The 19,067-nt window shown below is 40.8% G+C and overlaps 2 long non-coding RNA genes across 2 annotated transcripts; one reads left to right on the forward strand and one right to left on the reverse strand.

The window, feature by feature from the left end:
* The first annotated feature begins 8,396 nt into the window (after positions 1-8,396).
* Positions 8,397-17,245, forward strand: LOC121033480 (uncharacterized). Its single transcript, XR_005791943.1, has 3 exons — positions 8,397-8,550; positions 12,645-12,744; positions 17,058-17,245. It is a non-coding gene; the product is annotated as an uncharacterized LOC121033480 (long non-coding RNA).
* Positions 10,730-12,608, reverse strand: LOC121033516 (uncharacterized). The gene is made up of 2 exons (XR_005791964.1): positions 11,888-12,608; positions 10,730-11,128 (listed from the first exon to the last, which is right to left on the reverse strand). It is a non-coding gene; the product is annotated as an uncharacterized LOC121033516 (long non-coding RNA).
* Positions 17,246-19,067: the final 1,822 nt, after the last annotated feature.

Raw genomic sequence — 19,067 nt, forward strand, 5'->3', positions numbered from 1 at the left:
CACAAATCGGTTTAAAAGAAATTCATTCTCTTCCAAAGGAGAAGGCCAGCAAGTGGGCAAAATTGGGAGCTGGTTGACTCAGGGACTCATTACTGTCACCAGAGACCCAGGTTCTTTTCCATTTTAGTTCATCCATGCTTAGTTTGTTGGCTTTACCCTCAGGATGCTACCCTTATGGGTGAACAATGGTGGCAGCCGTTGTAAGCAGCTTCATACCCAGACATGGCCACATCCAGAAGCAGGAAGGGACTGCCCCCTGGTGCATTTCTACAAATGAGGATGCCTTTCCCAGAAGTCTTCCATGATAGACCTCCCATCAAAGCTCACTGCCCAGAACTAGTTCACATGCCACTGTGGAACCAATGACTGACAAGGAGAATGAGACCATTGTACTGACTTGGGACAATCAGAATTTCTCCTTGGAGTTGGGAATACAACCCCACTTTCTTTCTTTTTTTTTTTTTTAATTTTTTTTTCAACGTTTATTTATTTTTGGGACAGAGAGAGACAGAGCATGAACGGGGGAGGGGCAGAGAGAGAGGGAGACACAGAATCGGAAACAGGCTCCAGGCTCTGAGCCATCAGCGCAGAGCCCGACGCAGGGCTCGAACTCACGGACTGCGAGATCGTGACCTGGCTGAAGTCGGACGCTTAACCGACTGTGCCACCCAGGCGCCCCCAACCCCACTTTCTTGAGTCACCTTGAAGAGATGGACACCAGACCAAATTATAATTCCACTGGCAGGAGGTAAGCGAGGAAAAGATACTGGACAAGACACCAAAGGTGTCAGCCAGGCCTTCCACCCCAAATCTCTTTTCTGTGGAGCTGCCAGTGTGATCTTCTCAACTCTCATTTCTAATTATGTTTCTCCTCTGCTTAACGTTTTGGTGGTTTCACCTGATACTTAGAAGGTAATCTAAAAACATTATTTGGGTTTACAAGTTTTTGCAAGCTCTACACACTGCCCTCCTCACTTTCTGTAACCCATCCTTCTGGCTTTGCTGCCAAGGGGCTTGTGCCTATCCCTGTCTGTGGACTGTATTAGTCAGGGTTCTCCAAAGAAACTGAACCAATAGGATATAAAAGATTTATTTAGAGGAATTGCCTCCTGTGACTGTGGGGGGTGGCAAGTTCAAAATTTGCAGGGCAGGTGGCAGGCTGGCAGCCCACGGGTTGATGTTCTCGTCTTGAATTTACTCTCTGGGAAACTTCAGTTTTTGCTTTCAGACCTTGCACCTGATTGGGTGAGACCCACCACCTGATGGACAGTAATCTCTTTCACTTAAAATTCACTGATTATAGATGCGAACCACCTCCCTAAAACACCTTCACAGCAACACCTAGGTTAGTGTTTGATTAAATAACTGGGCACTATGGTCTAACCAAGTTGACACATAAAACTAACCATCACACGGACCATTCTTTTCTTCCCGTCTAGCCAGAACATGCCCACTCTACTTCCAGGTCTCAACTTCCTCAGGAAGACTTGTATGCAGGCCTCCTTCCCCAACCAGATTAGATGCCCCTCCTCACTGGCTCCAAATGAACTCTCTAACTAGCACTACCATCATGCAACTTTATAATAATCTGTTTACCTGTTTGCTAACTGGCACACAAGCCTGAAGAGCAAAAACTATGCTCAGATCACTGTTACGCCCCATCAGCCAGCACAGAACTTGCCACATAGCAGAGGCACTCGATAAATAGTTACCAAGGGGATGCATCCCATCCAACTCCATGTTATGGTTAAAATAATAGGCTTCGAAATGAAAACCACCTTACTTACGATTACCTTGCAAATTAGTAGCAGAGCTTGATCAGACCTCAGGGCTCTTGCCTACGACTTCAGCCTCCTCTGCACTTTGCACCTCCTCTTTGTGCAGGAAGGCGAAGATCCACCAGTCGTGTCAAGGTTTAGTTTTTAGAGGCATCTGTGTCCAGCTGTTTTGTATTTAAAAAAGAGATGCACACTTGGGTTCCCGTAATAGGGGTTCGTGGGTTTTTGTTTGTTTTGTTTTGCTTTGGGGTGTACATATGATGGTAGGAAGCTCGTGTGACAGGAATGGCTATCCAGCCGACTTTGAGGGAAACCTGGCCAGGAACTAGCTTCTCTCTCTGCTCCTTAGCACCAAGGGGTCACCAGTTCCCTGCCATCCTGCTGCTTCAGCTCTGCCAGATCTTATCCTTTTCCTGTTGCCCACTCACTCCTTGTCTGATCATGCTTTCCTGACGCTGTGGCTGCTGCTTATGAGTACTGTGGGCTCACTCATGCCTTCTCTCTGCAATTGTTCAGTCTCTTCCTGCCACCCAAATGCCTTGCTCTTTGTATTTTCTAAATGTAGTTTCCAACCGGGCACTCTGGTAGGCTTATTTTGTTACTATCTTTCCTATTTGGATAGAATTTTTCATGCCTCATCACCTCAAAGGTTAGCCCATGAATGGGCTGCTTTTAGATCCAATTGGCTGTGATGGAAGTGGTCTGGAGGCAGGCAGATCATGTGGCATAGAACATTCTAGAGACTGTGAGAGGGCATTTTTTTTTTTTCTTTTCCAGTGGCTGAGAGTGAGGTGGGTACCTTCATTGACCTGTCCAATACAGCAGAAAAAAAGATGACCAGAGTTTTTGGATAATAGTCCGAGGTGTTACCTCATGGCAAGGTATGATAGTATTTTAAAGAGGCTCAGGTGACCTCATTTCTGGCATATGGTGCCTTTAGATTTTCATTTTCAGGTTAAGAGGCTGGGAGTAAAACATGCCGGGGGGCAGTGTGAAGAAAATGGGAAAAAATGGAAAATGGAAAGAATGTTATAACCCTGAGATTATAACATTATTTGACTTGGACAATAACAAGTGAATTTAAATGAAGCTAGATCTCAAAGTGATTTCTATGAAAAGAGACAACGAAGTTTTATTTTTCTTCCTTTCTTCTTCTTCTTCTTTTTTTTTTTTATAAAGACTTTAATCTAATCTGGTAGAGTAGAAGAAAATAACTCAATGTTCTGAAAATAAATTTCCCAGAGGAGGCCATTAAGGCAGCCCTTTTGTTTCCTGTCATACTCTGAATCAGTTACAAGGACAAACTCTATTTGTTTGGGTACATTAATTTTGCTCAATGGCCTTTCTAGAAAATGAGCATCAAATTGATGGGACTGGACCTCAGCAAAGAAGAAGTTCCAATTTTCTCTGGATGGATTGTTCTGGACGTGCAGTGGAAAATTATTATTAATAGCGATTCATGTTTACTATCCAGTGAGCATGAGAGAAAGATGGAGTTTAGAAATGCAGCTGTATCCAACTAAGCACTGAGCATCATGGGACAAATTACTAGGCAGTGATGACCCCAATCTTTGGCTCCTGTGTGGCTAGTCTGTTTGGGCCATACTTGGTGTGCTGGATCATCTATTTTCTCTGACTATGCTTTGGTTCGGGACCTTCGGAGAAGCAAGATAGGTTTTTGAGATGATTTAGTCATTGGGTTGTCTTCTTGCAGGTTCTGTGTGGTGCTTATGCCCCAGATGCATTCATGTGTTTATTTCAATCATTCAACTGAGCTGAACAGACATGTCCCCTTCCCTCATGGAGTTGATATTTTAGTGATTAAATTTGATACCTAGGTCTTTCTGATTCTGATTCAGCCTTCAAATATCAAATAAAAGGAGAGGTATTTCATGGCTTTGGATTTTGCTCTCCAGGTTAAGGGGATAGGGGTAGAAACCATGCTCACAAAGAGGGTGTAAAGAAGGAAGTACAAAGAAGTAAAATAACTCTATCTTCTTGGGGCTTAATGAGAACCCAGCTAGTCCCTGTGGTTAGTGGAGTATGGAGAGTTACTATAACGCTCATTTCTCATAAATGTATATGCCTTTGTTATTTGCATTCTGTGTGCTAAGCTCATTCCTGAATTTATTTCTCTTTCTCTTTTCTGCAGAAATGAATGAAGACAAACCAAATGAGAATAGGCAAGGTGTCTTTATTTAGAGCTTGCTATAGCAAAGGAGTCAGCCACCATCACTTGTGTTTTGGCAGAGACTGAAAGGCAGGCAGAGGGGAAGGGAAAATTTGTAGTGAAACAAAGGGAAGGCTTTAGGTATGTCCTGATTGGAGGCTGTTGGCATGGGGAAGCTAATTAGAAGGCTAATTAGAAGGGGCCTAATTAGAAGGGGGCATTCTATATGATTGGTCAGGGGCACATATTGGACTGTCTCTGGTTGGTCCAAAGTTCAAAAATTAGGCATGTTAACTTATTAATTAAATCCCAGCTGTTTGTGGTCAGTTGCTACAGAGATCATTGTTTAGCTTCCCAGCTGGTTGATAGATAGTGGTTTGACTTGTAGACAGAAGATTGGTTTCCTGGGCTGGTTACTATAGATGATAGGTTGGTTTCCCAGGCTGGTTGCTGCAGGTTGTAGGTCAGAGCTCTGTTTTTACATATAGTCTGGCCATTGTTTGTATATTCAGTCTCTCATTCATTTGTTTTACTTAGATTGCTTCATGTATTTTAACTTTTAAATCCTTTATTTTATACATATCTATTAATAGACATCAATTCTGCAACCTTCATGGTACATTTTCAAAAAACTTTTAATTACAAAATAATGCATGTTCACGAATAAAGAGCTTTAAAATAGAAATAAGGAAAAGGAAAAATAATTTTATAAACTTCCACCAACCGCGTCCCTGCTGACAATTTGCTATATGTTCTTCCTATGCATATGTATTAATATAATCTCATGGTACTTTGTATATTCATGACTCTCTTATATATAGTAGCTGGTGTGTATTTCTCCCACTGGGGGTTTGCAGAGATGAAGTGTATTCTTACTCAATTGTGACTTCCCAAACCTTGCACAGTACTTTGAACATAGTATATTCAACAAGTATTAATTGAATATTTTGTATTGGACCACATTAAGTTGTCTGTCTTGTAAGTAAAAAAAAATCAAATAATGGCAATTTGATGTGGTTAAATCTACTGGATGGATGCCTGGATGGTCGAACAGACAGACAATGGATGGATGAATTATAATGCCCTTTACCATTGTCTGTTCTGTTCCACGTAACTGATGATCTAAGCATCGATGTTCTGGATAAATGTGTTGTGGCCTCTTGACAATGATGGGGAAAATTCTGACTTCTGCTCCCAACTTAGTTATTTCTTCCACTTATTTATGACTGTTATTTAGCCAATTACCAAATGGCAGCATCAGTCCTTTTCATCTATATGTACATCAACTTTTTTTTTGTAAGACTTCAATCTCCTTGTCATGAGTAGGTGGATCATTTCATTTTCCAATTATTTGAGCTTCAGTTTAGGATTTTGGTTAATGGTTTTGCAAGACATTGATTAGAGAGGTCTTTCTTTCCTGATTAAAAGTATATATGATAGCTTTTCTCTAGCTCTCTTTTATTTGTATCTAGTAATTGTGGATATAAATATATGACTATGGAGATCTGTCACATACTATATTATGTGAATTTTTCAGGAAGCAGAATCTTTTTTTTTTTTTAATCATTTCAGAAGGTTGTCATTAGTCAGACTAAGGATTCTGGAAGTAAATCTTAAGTAAAATGAATTGTTTTCAATAAAACACTGTAATAGCACATCACTGCTGCCAACTCCTATTTAATATTCTTCCTATTGTAATATCTGTGTATAATATCTAGAGTAGAGTTGCTGTATAAATTATCTCTAAGGCTGTGGTCTTTAGGGCTTGGTGTTTAAAAACTATAATCAGTTGGTAATTTAGTATAGTGGATAAGAGTACAAGGTTGGCTGTCCCTACTTGTCTTTTCTTCCAGGTCTCTCTGTTACAAGTCCTTCTACCTCAGTATGTTATTTTCCCTCTTGGAGTCTTGTTACCTCCTATGAAAATGGTGCTGTAGACTGTTTGTGTGCCCCCAAAATGTGTACGTTAAATCCTAAACACGAATGTGAAGGTATTAAGAGATGGGGCCTCTGGGAGATGATTAGGTAATGGGGTAAAGTCCTCATAAATGGGATTAGTGCTCTCATAAATGAGACCCCAGAGAGCTCCCTCACCCCTTCTGCCATGTAAAGTTGCATGGAGAAGACTGCCACCTATGAATCAGGAAGTGGGACTTCATCAGACACTGAATCTGCCAGAGCCTTGATCTTGGACTTCCAAGCCTCCAGAACTGTGAGAAATAAATCCTTGCTGTTTATAAGCCACTCAGTCTATGGTATTTTGCAATAGCATTCTGAATGGACTAAGACAAATGGGGGTAGTATTATCTTGGATGATAAAGTCATTCAGTCTTTCATTCAATATGCACTCAGTCATGTGTCCAGACCTTGTCCTTGGCAGTGCTATTGGGTGGCACGATTCCATGCACAATATAGTTACGCAATACATTCACTTTGCTTTCTGTGTTCTGGTGATGCAGAGAAAAAGGAGGCAGGCAAGCCTTTTTCCACTCTCTTGTTCCATTGTAATATCCCTGGCAGTTCAAAGACATAAGTCAAATGTTGTAGTTGGAGGAAGGAATACTTGGGTTCAAATCTGTTATTAGATCTTGGGAAACTTCTGTACTCTTCCCTCTCAATTCCCTTCTGGGCAACATGGAAATAATAGTTTCTGCCTCTTTTACCTCCCAGAATTGTCCAGGCATTTACTTTACACCTGTTAGCAGTTTACACAAGTTATCATAATTTAATGAGATCATCAAATGATATTAACTCCTTGAGTGCCCCTTATAAACTGTAAATGTAGTAGTGGTGATTAAAAGTCTTACTTTTTAAAAAATAAAGCTCAGGTTGGTTTGAAGAAAGCAAACGTTTTTCCAGTTTTTTTTGGTTGGACAGTGAGGCATTCCCAGAGGAGTTTTAGGACACTTCCCTGCATTACAGGGAGATAATTTATCCACGGTATTTCCAGAAGGCATCACTCTCCAGTCTGCTTATCAGGATTAACTGGGAAACATCTTAAAAATATCCGTACTTGAGGGGCACCTGGGTGGCTCAGTTGGTTAAGCGCCTGACTCTTGGTTTCAGTTCAGGTAATGCATGATCTCACGGTTCATGGGTTTGAGCCCTGCATCAGGCTCTGTGCAGATGGCACAGAGCCTGCTTGGGATTTTCTCTCTCTCTCGCCCTGCCTCTTCCCTGCTTACCCTCTCTCTCTCAAAAAAAAAAAAAAAAAAAAAAAAAAAAAAATCCATATTTGGGTTGCACCCCGAGCGATTGAATTGCAATCCCTGGGGGTAGGACTTTTTAAAAAAATTAAAAATCACCTCTGAATGATTCTAATGTGCAGCCTGGGCAGAGAAGCACAGCCTCAAGAAATGTTCTAAACTAATGCCCGTGGTTTTGCCAGAAAAACTACTGAGCATTACAATTGTCCTGAGTGGACAGATCGTGGTTTGCCCAGCCTGCTTCCACCTTCCGAAGGCGGCAGCTGTGGAGAAACTGCGTGTTCAGGCCGCAGGATAGAGGGCCTGCCCTCTGCTCTTACAAATGGCATTGACAGCATTTCATACGTTTTACGGTAGTTATAAAGTCACCTGTAATTGAATTGCCTCACAGATTACAGCGTGCTTTCAGATGCATCATCTCCTTGAAATAAATCTATTTCTTCTTTGCAGATACGAGGAAACATGTGCTCATCATAGGAATTTTACCAAGTCTGGAAAAGTGAAAGGAGGAATTACAAAAATCTCTCAAATCCTGTTATCCAAAGACAACTATTGTTAATATTTTACAAATTTCCTTCCAGTTGTTTTTATTTTTTTTTTAATTTTTTTTTTTTAATTTTTTTTTTCAACGTTTATTTATTTTGGGGATAGAGAGAGACAGAGCATGAACGGGGGAGGGGCAGAGAGAGAGGGAGACACAGAATCGGAAACAGGCTCCAGGCTCTGAGCCATCAGCCCAGAGCCTGACGCGGGGCTCGAACTCCCGGACCGCGAGATCGTGACCTGGCTGAAGTCGGACGCTTAACCGACTGAGCCACCCAGGCGCCCCCTTCCAGTTGTTTTTAATGAGTTACAATGTCATCATAAAATCATGCATATTCATTGTGAAAAATCAAATACAGAGATTATAAAGCAAAAAATGTCCCTGTCCTCTCCCTAACCCCCCACCCACCCCAACCCCTACAACCACTTTGCCAAATCACATTCTTCAGAGGCAGACATGGTTAATGTTCTTTACGTGCAAACTCTTTTCAGGCTTTTCCTTCTACGTTAAAAAGTTTTTGCTTTTCATGGTCGTATTCTTAAAGTAAATTCAATTTCTATTCTGTTTTACCCCATTGAACATTACATCAGAAGCTTTCTTGAACATAATTTCTAATGGCTGTATAATATTCTATTGAGTATATGTATTATCATTTGCTTAATTATACGCTGTTGAATAATTGCCTTGTTTTCGGTTTTTCACTATGATAAATTCTGCAGTGACTATCTTTGTGCATAAAACCTTTTCTGTTCCCATCTAGGCAACTTCTATAGAAAAATCCACCTTCAGGAAGAGTATTCGTGGGTCACAGTGATGCTTCTTTCCATGACCTTGGAAAGTTTGGCCATGCAGGTACCTGTACATTTTATAGTAATACAGAGAAAGCGTCATGGGTCTTAGGATCAGATACATTTGTATTCAAATACCAGCTTTGCCACTGATTAGCTGAGTGACCTTGGAAAGTAACCTAATCTCTCTGACTCTCATATCGGCATCTGTAGTATATAGATAGCAATGCCTACTTGATAGTTATTACGAAGGTTATTTTGTAAGGCACTTAAAGTAATACCTTCCCTAAATAAATACTGAGTAAAAATTGTTTCCTCTACCTCCTTTAAAAGAAAAACAAAACTTTTTTTGCTTTAAGAAAAATTGAGGTAGGGGTGCCTGGGTGGCTCAGTCGGTTAAGCGTCCGACTTCAGCTCAGGCCGTGATCTCACCGCTCACGAACTAAAGTCCCGCGTCGGGCTCTGTGCTGACAGCTCAGAACCTGAAGCCTCCTTCTGATTCTGTGTCTCCCTCTCTCTCTGCCCTCCCCCTCTCACGATCTGTCTCTCTCTCTCTCAAAAATAAACGTTATAAAAATTTTTTTTAAAGAAAAATTGAGGTATAACATATACAGGAAGTTACACAGCTGTTAAATGTATAGTTTGATGATTTTTTACATGTGCATAAACCCATGTAATCACAATTCAGATCAAGATATAGATGAACATTTCTGTCACCGTAGGTGATTCTCTTATGCCCTGTACCCCTCAATAACCATCCCCACTTCCCAGAGGTGACCACTGACTTCTATCACCTTGAATTAATTTTCCTATTCTTGAACTTTATTTTTATTTTTTAAGCACATTTTTAAAAATTTATTTATTTAATTGAGAGAGGGAGGGAGAGAAAACGTGTGCAAGCAGAGGGGGAGCAAAGAAAGAGAGGGAGAGAGAATCCCAAGCAGACTCTGCACTGTCATTGCAGAGCCTGATTCAGGGTTTGATCTCACAAACTGTGAGATTAAGACCTGAGCTGAAATCAAGACTCGGATGCTTAAGTGACTGAGCCACCCAGGCGCCCCTTGAACTTTATTTAGTGGAATCATATAGTAAGTATTCTCGTGTGTACAGTGTCTTTTGCTCAATATTATGTCTGTGAGATTCATCCATGCTATTGTATTAATAGTTTATTCTTTTATATTGTTTAATAGTATCCCAAAGCAAGAATATTCCAACACTGACTTATCCATTCTCCTGCTGATGGGCAGTTGAGTTGTTTCCAGTTTGAAGGTGTTATGAATGCTTTTCCTGTCTATTGTAGACAACTAACACATTCCTTTTGGATATATACCTGGGAGTGGAGTTGCTGAGTTATGGGTGGATGAAGATTTAGTTTGGGTAGACATTTCTTTTATCTCCTCTGAAGACAAATTGTGAAAAGTTAAAACCATTCATTTATTCATTCAACAGATGTTTGTGAAGTGCTCTGTATGTATCAGGCACTGTGCTAAATCTTAAGGTAGCGGGGTCCCAGGGTTAGTTAAATGAGAGGTTCAAAGGTGTCACTAAAAACCACTCTTCCTTCTCACCATCTTCAGAGTACTTTAGAGTATTCAACCTCAGGTTATACCCTCACTCTCAAGAAGGCTGCTGCAGCTCCAGGTATCACATCATTACAAGATCTCATCCACAAACAAGAAGTAGGGAGAAAGAGCATCCTTCTTCGTGTGTGTGTGTGTGTGTGTGTGTGCGCGTGAATTTTGTTTGTTTGTTTATTATTTTTGTGAATTTTATTTTTTAATCTGAGAGAAAACTTTCCCTCAAATTTCCAGTAGATTTTCCTTCAGGCCCTATGTCATACACTCATGCTCTAGCAGCAAAGATGTCTGAAATGAAGTGTATTCAGCATTTTCTTTCCTGTTTTTTAATGTTTATTTATTTTTGAGAGAGAAAAGGATATTGACCGCAAGCAGGGGAGGGGGAGAGAGAGAAGGAGGGGCAGAAACCGAAGCAGGCTCCAGGCTCTGAGCTGTCAGCACAGAGCCTGATGTGGGGCTCGAATTCACGGACTTTGAGATCATGATTTGAGCCGATGTCAGATGTTTAACCAACTGAGCTACCCAGGCTCCCCTCCCTTTATACTGTTCTGATGCTCATTCTCATGTCACTCAATGTTGTGGGGATTTCATCAAGAATTGTTAAAATGAAAGATCAGTTGAGAAAGGTGAAGAGGAGAAACAAAGAGAACGCATTTCATGCGGTAATGGAAGTCTATGTAATTTATAAATTGTATGGCTAGAGAAATTGTAGCTTATTATTTTAGGATGCAAAAGAGAATGTGGAAATTGGAATCAGTTACAAGGAGATGTATTGCAGTTAGCCAACGTTTGTTGCTTCACAAATACATGAAAAAATACGATCGTGTGAAGGATATTGGATACCAAATGGGCTTTATTTTTAACTGTTTGTTTTAATAGCTCATGAAAATATGGCGGTGCTTTTTATGGCTGTAATGAATTTTAAGGATATGAGGCTTCACTTCAGCTTTCTAGTACTAAATCTTTTTAGTAGAGAGAAGATACTCAGTATGCTGGTATCCCTCCAAGCTCCTGGTGGTCAATTCCTCCTTCTGTTGCTCTTCATACTTTTCTAAAAATTGCAGGCTGTATGGGTAGAAGCAGTGACAATTTCAGCAGGTGGTTCCTAGGAAACTGGTATCATGCTCTGTGAGCCTCATTTGCCTTCCTCAAGTTTCTTTTCATTTCTTGAATACAAACCTTTCTCCCTTCCTCTGGAGGATGTATGATGGCTTTTGTGGCACTGGAACTTTAAAAGGGGGAAAATATATGGGTGTATTGAGACTCTTTGGTTTCAATATCAGAAATTCAACTTAACTTCTTGGCCCTAAAGAGAGACTTGATTGTAAGAGACTCTTAAATTTTTTTTTTTCAACATTTATTTACTTTTGGGACAGAGAGAGACAGAGCATGAACGGGGGGGAGGGGCAGAGAGAGAGGGAGACACAGAATCGGACACAGGCTCCAGGCTCTGAGCCATCAGCCCAGAGCCTGACGCGGGGCTCGAACCGCGAGATCGTGACCTGGCTGAAGTCGGACGCTTAACCGACTGTGCCACCCAGGCGCCCCTGTAAGAGACTCTTAAATACAAAAGACAAACTGAGGGTGGCTGGAGGGGTGTTGGATGGGGGGATGGGCTAAATGGGCAAGGGGCATTAAGAAGGGCAATTGTTGGGATGAGCACTGGGTGTTATATGCAAGTGAGGAATCACTAAATTCTATTCCTGAAATCATTATTACACTGTATGTTAACTAACTTGGATTTAAATTAAAAACAAAATAAAAACGAAATAAAAAAAGAGAATTGACTGGTTCGCGTAACTGAAAAGTCTGGGATATACTGACCTCAGGCATGGCTGGATCCAGGAGCTCAAATGTTAAAGGATTGGTTTGCATGTCTTGTATCTTGTCTGCTTTCCTCTGTTGTGGCTCCATTCTCAGACAGGCTGATCTCCAGTGGTGACAGGATAGCTGCCAACATTTTGTCTTCTCAGCAAACTCAGTACGAGAAAACATATTCTTTCCTCAATAGTTCCAGGAAAAGGTATGCACTCTGGAGGATGAAGGGTAAGGATAGGGCTGATACTGAGCCAGAAGGCACCAGTCCAGGTGGGAATACAGTTTGTAATTGCCATCAGATGGGGCAGTGCCTATACTGTACCTGGTGACTATTCTGAAGTAAGGGGAAGTGGCAAAGAGTTATCCTATTGTGCTTTTTACACTCTTATTTCATTTCATTCACCCAAATTTTAATTTTTCCTTTACCTCTTTCTTTGCCCTTCCAAAGTCTCAAGAAGCGGGTAGGCAAGATTCTATCCCAGTTGGGGAGAATAAGTGTGATACAATGGTCATAATGGTGACTGTGCGTGTGGCTAATGGGACCTGATTATTCCAGGCCCTGTATTTCATCCTTTGTCCAAGAAGAAAGTAAGACAAACCTCAGCTTCATTGGGGCAAGTGCCTAATGTCACATTCACCATTGTATTTCCAGCACATCACAGACCAGTGCCTGGCACAGCAGGAGTATTCATCAAATAATATTTGAATGCAGAGAAGAAGAAACGTGAGGAAGCAATACAATTTTTTCCTTATTGTCTTACAGAGCATGAGCTATGGAGCTGGAGTACCTGGGCTTAAAACCAGGCATTTCTAGCCCTGGCCTCACCAGCCGCATGACTTGAGGCCTGACACTTAGTAGAGAGGTAAGATACTCAGTTATCATAGATACTCCCTGTGGCTCAGTTTCTTTACTTGAAAAATGGAGATAGTAGTAGGAATTGTTGAGAGAATTAAGTGAATAATACACACAAAAAATACTTACATGGTAGACTGGATCTCTAGTCACCTATATCTAATCATCTATGGGAAGAATGTACCTCCCACTCCCTTTGAAGTTAAACTTGGCCTTGCAACTTGACTTAGCCAAAAAAATGTGAGAAGAAGTGCCATGTGTTCCTTCTGAGTGGAAGCTTTAAAGGCCAGTGTGTGTTTTGACATAGGGTGTGTAGTGAAGAATTTGGCCTTGCTCTCCTGAAATCATTGTGGCACTGTGTGTTAGCTAACTTGGATGTACATTAAAAAAATAAATTTAAAAAAAAAGAGAATTTGGCCTTGCCCAAAGAAAAGGACTGGCCTTTGCCCTCAGCTTCCACGAGGTACTTAACGTCATACTTGATAGGAATGTCTTTGGTGAGGGTGGGGGTTGGCCACACCAGGAAGACCAACCATGTGATTTAGGGTGGGGACCTTGGGTCACGTGTTGTCAGTCAATCATTCAATCAATCATTAAATCCTGCCATTAATCATGCCTCTCTAACCTCAATAAAAACTCTAGATGCAGAAGCTCAGGTGAGCTGCCTTGGTCAGCAATATTCTGTGAGTAGCATCAGGGATTGATGCTGGGAGAGTAATGCATCCTGAGGACTGCATAGTTTTGTGTCTGGAAACTTCCCAGATTCTGCCCTATGTGTCTCTTCCTTTAACTGTGTAACTGTAAGCGCAAAAGCTTTTGGCAAGTTCTTAGAGTCCTTCTAGTGAATTACTGAATCTGAAGGTATTTGGGGGAAACTTCTGAACTTGCAGTTGGTGTCAGAAGTGAAGACAATCTTAGGGATTGTGTCCTCAAATTTTTCAGTTTGGGTAATTTTCAGTTTGGTTAACTCTGAATATACGTTTCTGTTTTTTTCTATTGATAGGGCCCTGGAAGTGTTCCTGATATTGTCAGCTTTATCCGTCTGGCTCTTAGGATAAAGAGGATGATATGTGGGAACACAGTCCCCCAGCCCACCTGTGTCACATGAGTGAGAAATAAACTTTAATTTATTTAAAACAAAGTTCTGCTTATTTGGGGATTGTTTGTAGTCACAGTGTAACCTAACCATCCTAACTGATGTAGCCTGGCCAAGGGCCTGGCACATAGTAAACACTCAATAAATATTAGCTACTACAAATTAGTACTGTAACACGAATACCTTTTTATAATATAAACATCTATACAGATCATCTTTAAATTACAAGAAACCTTCCTAATAGTGTCTGTTCTTTAAATCTTGGGAGCTGAAAAAAAATACAATTCCCAAATGAAGTTCTATAAATAACAAGTGCCTTTTAAGTCCTTTACACGATGAAGACAATTGACCTTTGGAATCGCTGAAGATTTAGCATTCACAGCCTAGCAGCCATTTTCCCAAAATCCAGAGCCCCCAACTTCCACCCAGCAAAAAATCTGGAGTTCTCTTTATTTTTTTTTTAATTGTGGGAAAATACACATAACGTAAAATTAGCCATTTTAACCACTTTGAAGTGCTCAGTTCGGTAGTGTTAAACATATTACCCACTGTTGCGTAACCCATCTCCAGAACTTCTTCATGCGATTTTCGATATACTCCTCACCCTCGCCCCTAGCCACTCCCATTTCGCTCTCTGTTTCTATTAATTTGATACTCCAGGTACCTCCTATAAATGGAATTAAGTAGTATTTTGTCTTTTTGTGACTGGCTGATTTCGCTTAGCATAATGCCTTAAGACTCATCCATGTTGAAGCATGTGTCAGAATTTCCTTCCTTTTTAAGGCTGAATAATGCCCCATCGTGTGTTTATAACACATTTTGTCTATCCACTCATCCATCAGTAGACACCTGGGTTGCTTCCACTTTTGCCTGTTGTGAAGGATGTTGCTATGAACGTGGGTATACACGCACCTCTCTGAGACCCTGCTTTTGGTTCCTTTGTATATATCCCCGGAAGTAGAACTGCCACATCATAGAGAAATTCCATGCTTTAGTTTTTGAGGAACTGCCATACTATTTTCCATAGTAGCTACACTTTTATATTTCTACCAATAGCCAAAGCAGTTTTAAAGTCGATTCTGCATTGGAGGCAAGCCAGGTGCACTTTAGAACTCAGCCCCAGTCTACTCTTCCTAGTATCTCTTCCATCCTCGAAATAAGGGGATTAAAAAGAATCTTCTTCCTAGATGACATAGGTGGGAGGAGTTTTCAGGGGAGATTAACCAAAGTAAGGGAGTAAGCCACCACCTCCATTAGACTTCCTCAAAGCCTTGCCTTTTTTTTTGGCTGTCCACCTCCCAGCCAGTCTTCCTCTCTCATCCAGAATCTGCAAGGGATACAAGGGCTTGACAGAGCTTCCATATTTGATTTGCAACCATTACTCTTTCTCCTCTTTTCAAAAGGGAAAACGTTTTCTTTAAAGGATTATATGCATCTTCTTTCTCTCCATCTATTTTACCAGTACATGGGTGGTGGTTAGCCCAGGCTAATTGCTGGTTATTGATCTGTAACAAACTGCTGTGTAACAAATTACTGCCAAACTCAAAACAATGACCATTTAATTATATCTCATGAATTTGTGGGTTATGAATCCAAGTGAGCTTATTTGGGTGATTCTTCTACATCATGATGGTCAACTAGGGTCACCTGGTGGCTTTAGCTTGTGGGTGACCGCTTTGAAAGGCTTTACTCACTTGTCTGGTTTCTTGGAAAATGACTGGAAGACTGGGACCCCCAGCTGTCAGGGGTTCCCACACAAAGCATGCATGGTGGTCTCAGGGTGGTCAGACTTCTTACATAGCAACTTAGGGCTCGAAAGAATGTTCTAAGGACCAAGAGGTGAATGCTTCTAGTCTGTTAAGGCTTAAACCCAGGCACAGAGTAAGCTTTTGCCATATTTTATTGATGAAAACAGTTACAGAGCGCACCTAAATTGAAGAGGAGGGCACATACACCTCATCTATTGATGGGAGGCGTGGCAAATAGTTTTTGGCCATTTTTTTTTTTAATTTTTTTTTCAACGTTTATTTATTTTTGGGACAGAGAGAGACAGAGCATGAACGGGCGAGGGGCAGAGAGAGAGGGAGACACAGAATCGGAAACAGGCTCCAGGCTCCGAGCCATCAGCCCAGAGCCCGACGCGGGGCTCGAACTCACGGACCGCGAGATCGTGACCTGGCTGAAGTCGGACGCTTAACCGACTGCGCCACCCAGGCGCCCCGTTTTTGGCCATTTTTAATCTTTTGCACTATTTACATAAGAAGAAGGTAACAAGATTATGACTCAGGTAGAGTCTGAGTTTCACAGTGATCAAGGATGGGGAGATTAAAGGACTAGCCTACATTAGGTAGAGCAGAAGACTGACATACCAAAAAGTTAGCTATAGCCAAATCCCAAAACAGTGAGTGAAAGATTAATAAATTAAATGTTAAAATTACTGAGTGGAAAAAAATATATATAAGAAAAATAATATGTTTAATAAAGGGGTACTATTAACATAGAAAGAACTTTATAAATTAATGGTAGAAAATACATCTGGAAAAGCAAGGGCTCCAGTATATACAGAACAATCCTAAAAACCAAAAGGAGCAAACTTGAAGGACTTACTCTTTCTGATTTCAAAAATTACTACAAAACTATTGTAAATAAGACTGTGTGGTACTGGCATAGAGCAGAATATAGATCAATAGAACAGAATTGAGAATTAAGAAAAAATCAACTTAGGGTCAATTAATTTTTGACAAGGATGCCAAGAACGATTCAGTGGGTTAAAGATTAGTCTTTTCAGCAAATAGTGCTGAAACAACCAGATATCTACAGGCAAAGGATGGAGTTGGTCCCCTACCTCCTACCATATACAAAAAACAACTCAAAATGAACCAAAGACCTAAATGTAAGTGTATAAACTATAAAACTCATAGAATAAATGTTCTCTCTTGTCCTTGGATTGGACAGTGATTTCTTAGATGTGAAGCCTGAAGCATAGCAACCAAAGAAAAAATAGATTCATTGAGTTTCACCAAAATTTAAAACGTTTGTGCTTCACAGGACACTATTAAGAAAGGGAAAAGACAACATGTGGAATGGAAGAATTTTTTTCAAGTCATATATTTAATAAGGAATTAGTATTCAGAATATATAAGGAACTCTTACTCCTCTACATTAAAAAGACAAATTACCCATTTGAGAAATGGGCACAGGGTCTGAATTTATTTCTTCTTTTTAAGGAAAATATACAAATGGCCAATAAGCACATGAGCACATCATTTGTCATCAGGGAAATGAAAATCCAAACCACAATGAGATAGCACATCACACCTACTCGTACAGCTAGCAAAAGATGGGATAATAACAAGCCTTCATGAGGATCTGGAAAAATTGGAGCCTTCCTACACTGCTGATGGGATATAAAATGGCAAAGCTGGGGCGCCTGGGTGGCGCAGTCGGTTGAGCGTCCGACTTCAGCCAGGTCGCGATCTCGCGGTCCGTGAGTTCGAGCCCCGCATCAGGCTCTGGGCTGATGGCTCGGAGCCTGGAGCCTGTTTCCGATTCTGTGTGTCCCTCTCTCTCTGCCCCTCCCCCGTTCATGCTCTGTCTCTCTCTGTCCCAAAAATAAATAAACGTTGAAAAAAAAAATTTAATAAAATGGCAAAGCTGTTCTGGAAAATCATCTGACAGGTACTCTAAAAGTTAAACATAGGTTTACCAAATCACCCTCAATTTCATTCCAAGGTATATACCTAAAATAACGGAAATGATATAAACTGCTATAACATTTGTAGAGAGCAGATCAGAAATAGTTGTCATAACTTTAAATGTGCATATCCTTCGACCCATAAATTTCACTTCTAAGAATGTATTCTAATGAAATATATTAAGGCAAGAGTGCAAAATATGTGTCTAAGATATTCCCTGAAGTGTCATTTAGTAAATTTGGAAATAAAGTAAAATATCTAGCAATAGGAAATCAGTTATGGCATAATTTCTATCAGTCAGTGCAACACTTAGTACCTCTTTAAGAGGATATTGTGTTGCTGGGCTTTTTTTTTTTTCCTGTAGTTTTTTTTCCTGTCTTGTGGGGATGAACAGCCTAGGGCAAACATCTTTCTTATGCACCTCTGGGCCCAATTCCCAGAAGACGGACTGTGTATTTGAAGCAAAGGAGGAGAATGCGTGATGTTTGCAAATTCTTTTTTGACCGTTCCTCTGTGTTGGGGTGAGGCTGAGTTGCTTTTTATGTGTCTATCTGAGCGCTGGGGGAAGAAAGATGCCCCTCCGTGTCCTAAATGAGAAGAGAACTGTGATCAGGAGTGGACGAGGTTCACAATTTCAGCCTGGAGGAAGGTCAGTAAAAGAGGTAAGGGCAGCTCCCACCTAGGAAAGGCAGTCCCCACAAGCCTGCAGGATATCAGAGCTTACTTGCTGTCTGCTCCCAGATCACAAGAGAGCCTCCCTGACTCGGGGCCCAGCAACCCTAGGCAATCTACACATCTCACCTTCAGGCAGGTGGTTGGACGCATATGGGCTAATGCCTACACTTCGCTTCATATTGACTGGCTTTGCCCCTTTGGGCCCTGAAATTTCCACTTCACTGCAATGAATCTAAGGAAAGCCCGGCTCTGGAGGGAGGCTGGGTTGGCCAGCCTGAATTTTAGTATGTCTTAAGGCATCTATTTACTGAAAGGGAAAACTGTCTATAATATATTAAGTAGGAAAAACAAAGCTGAAAAAGTATATATGTTGTGATTTCTATTTTTTATATTAAAAAGCATACAAGTATTTGCTAAACAAAATATTCTGATGAGCATGTAACTAATGTGGTTTTCAGAGGTGATCCTTATCTTCTTATTACATACTTTCTTTTCTTATACTTCACCAATATTTGATCTTTTTTTTTTTCTTTCAGTGAGCATTCGCTACTTTACAAAAGAAGAAACAAGACTGTTTTGTTGAAGTGTGCCAATGTGAAAGGGTTAGTTAGTTATTATTGGTCTGAATACGTGGACTTTGGAGCCTGGCAGGTCAACAATGACACGCGGAAAAGCACACAACACAAGGGTGACTGCAGATTGCTGGGCAGAGGGCGTTTACTTTCTGGTCCACTGAATACCCCGCTCTGGATGCTAGCGGCCAAGTTTCCTCCTGTGTTATGTGGGAGGAAAAAGGATGTCAGAAACTTGTCTGCTAAAGGAAGAGTGTTATGGGCTGAATCATATCACGCTAAAATTCATACGTGG

This window comes from Herpailurus yagouaroundi, unplaced genomic scaffold (assembly GCF_014898765.1).
Source record: "Herpailurus yagouaroundi ecotype Mexico unplaced genomic scaffold, PumYag 28, whole genome shotgun sequence".
NCBI lineage: Eukaryota > Metazoa > Chordata > Mammalia > Carnivora > Felidae > Herpailurus > Herpailurus yagouaroundi.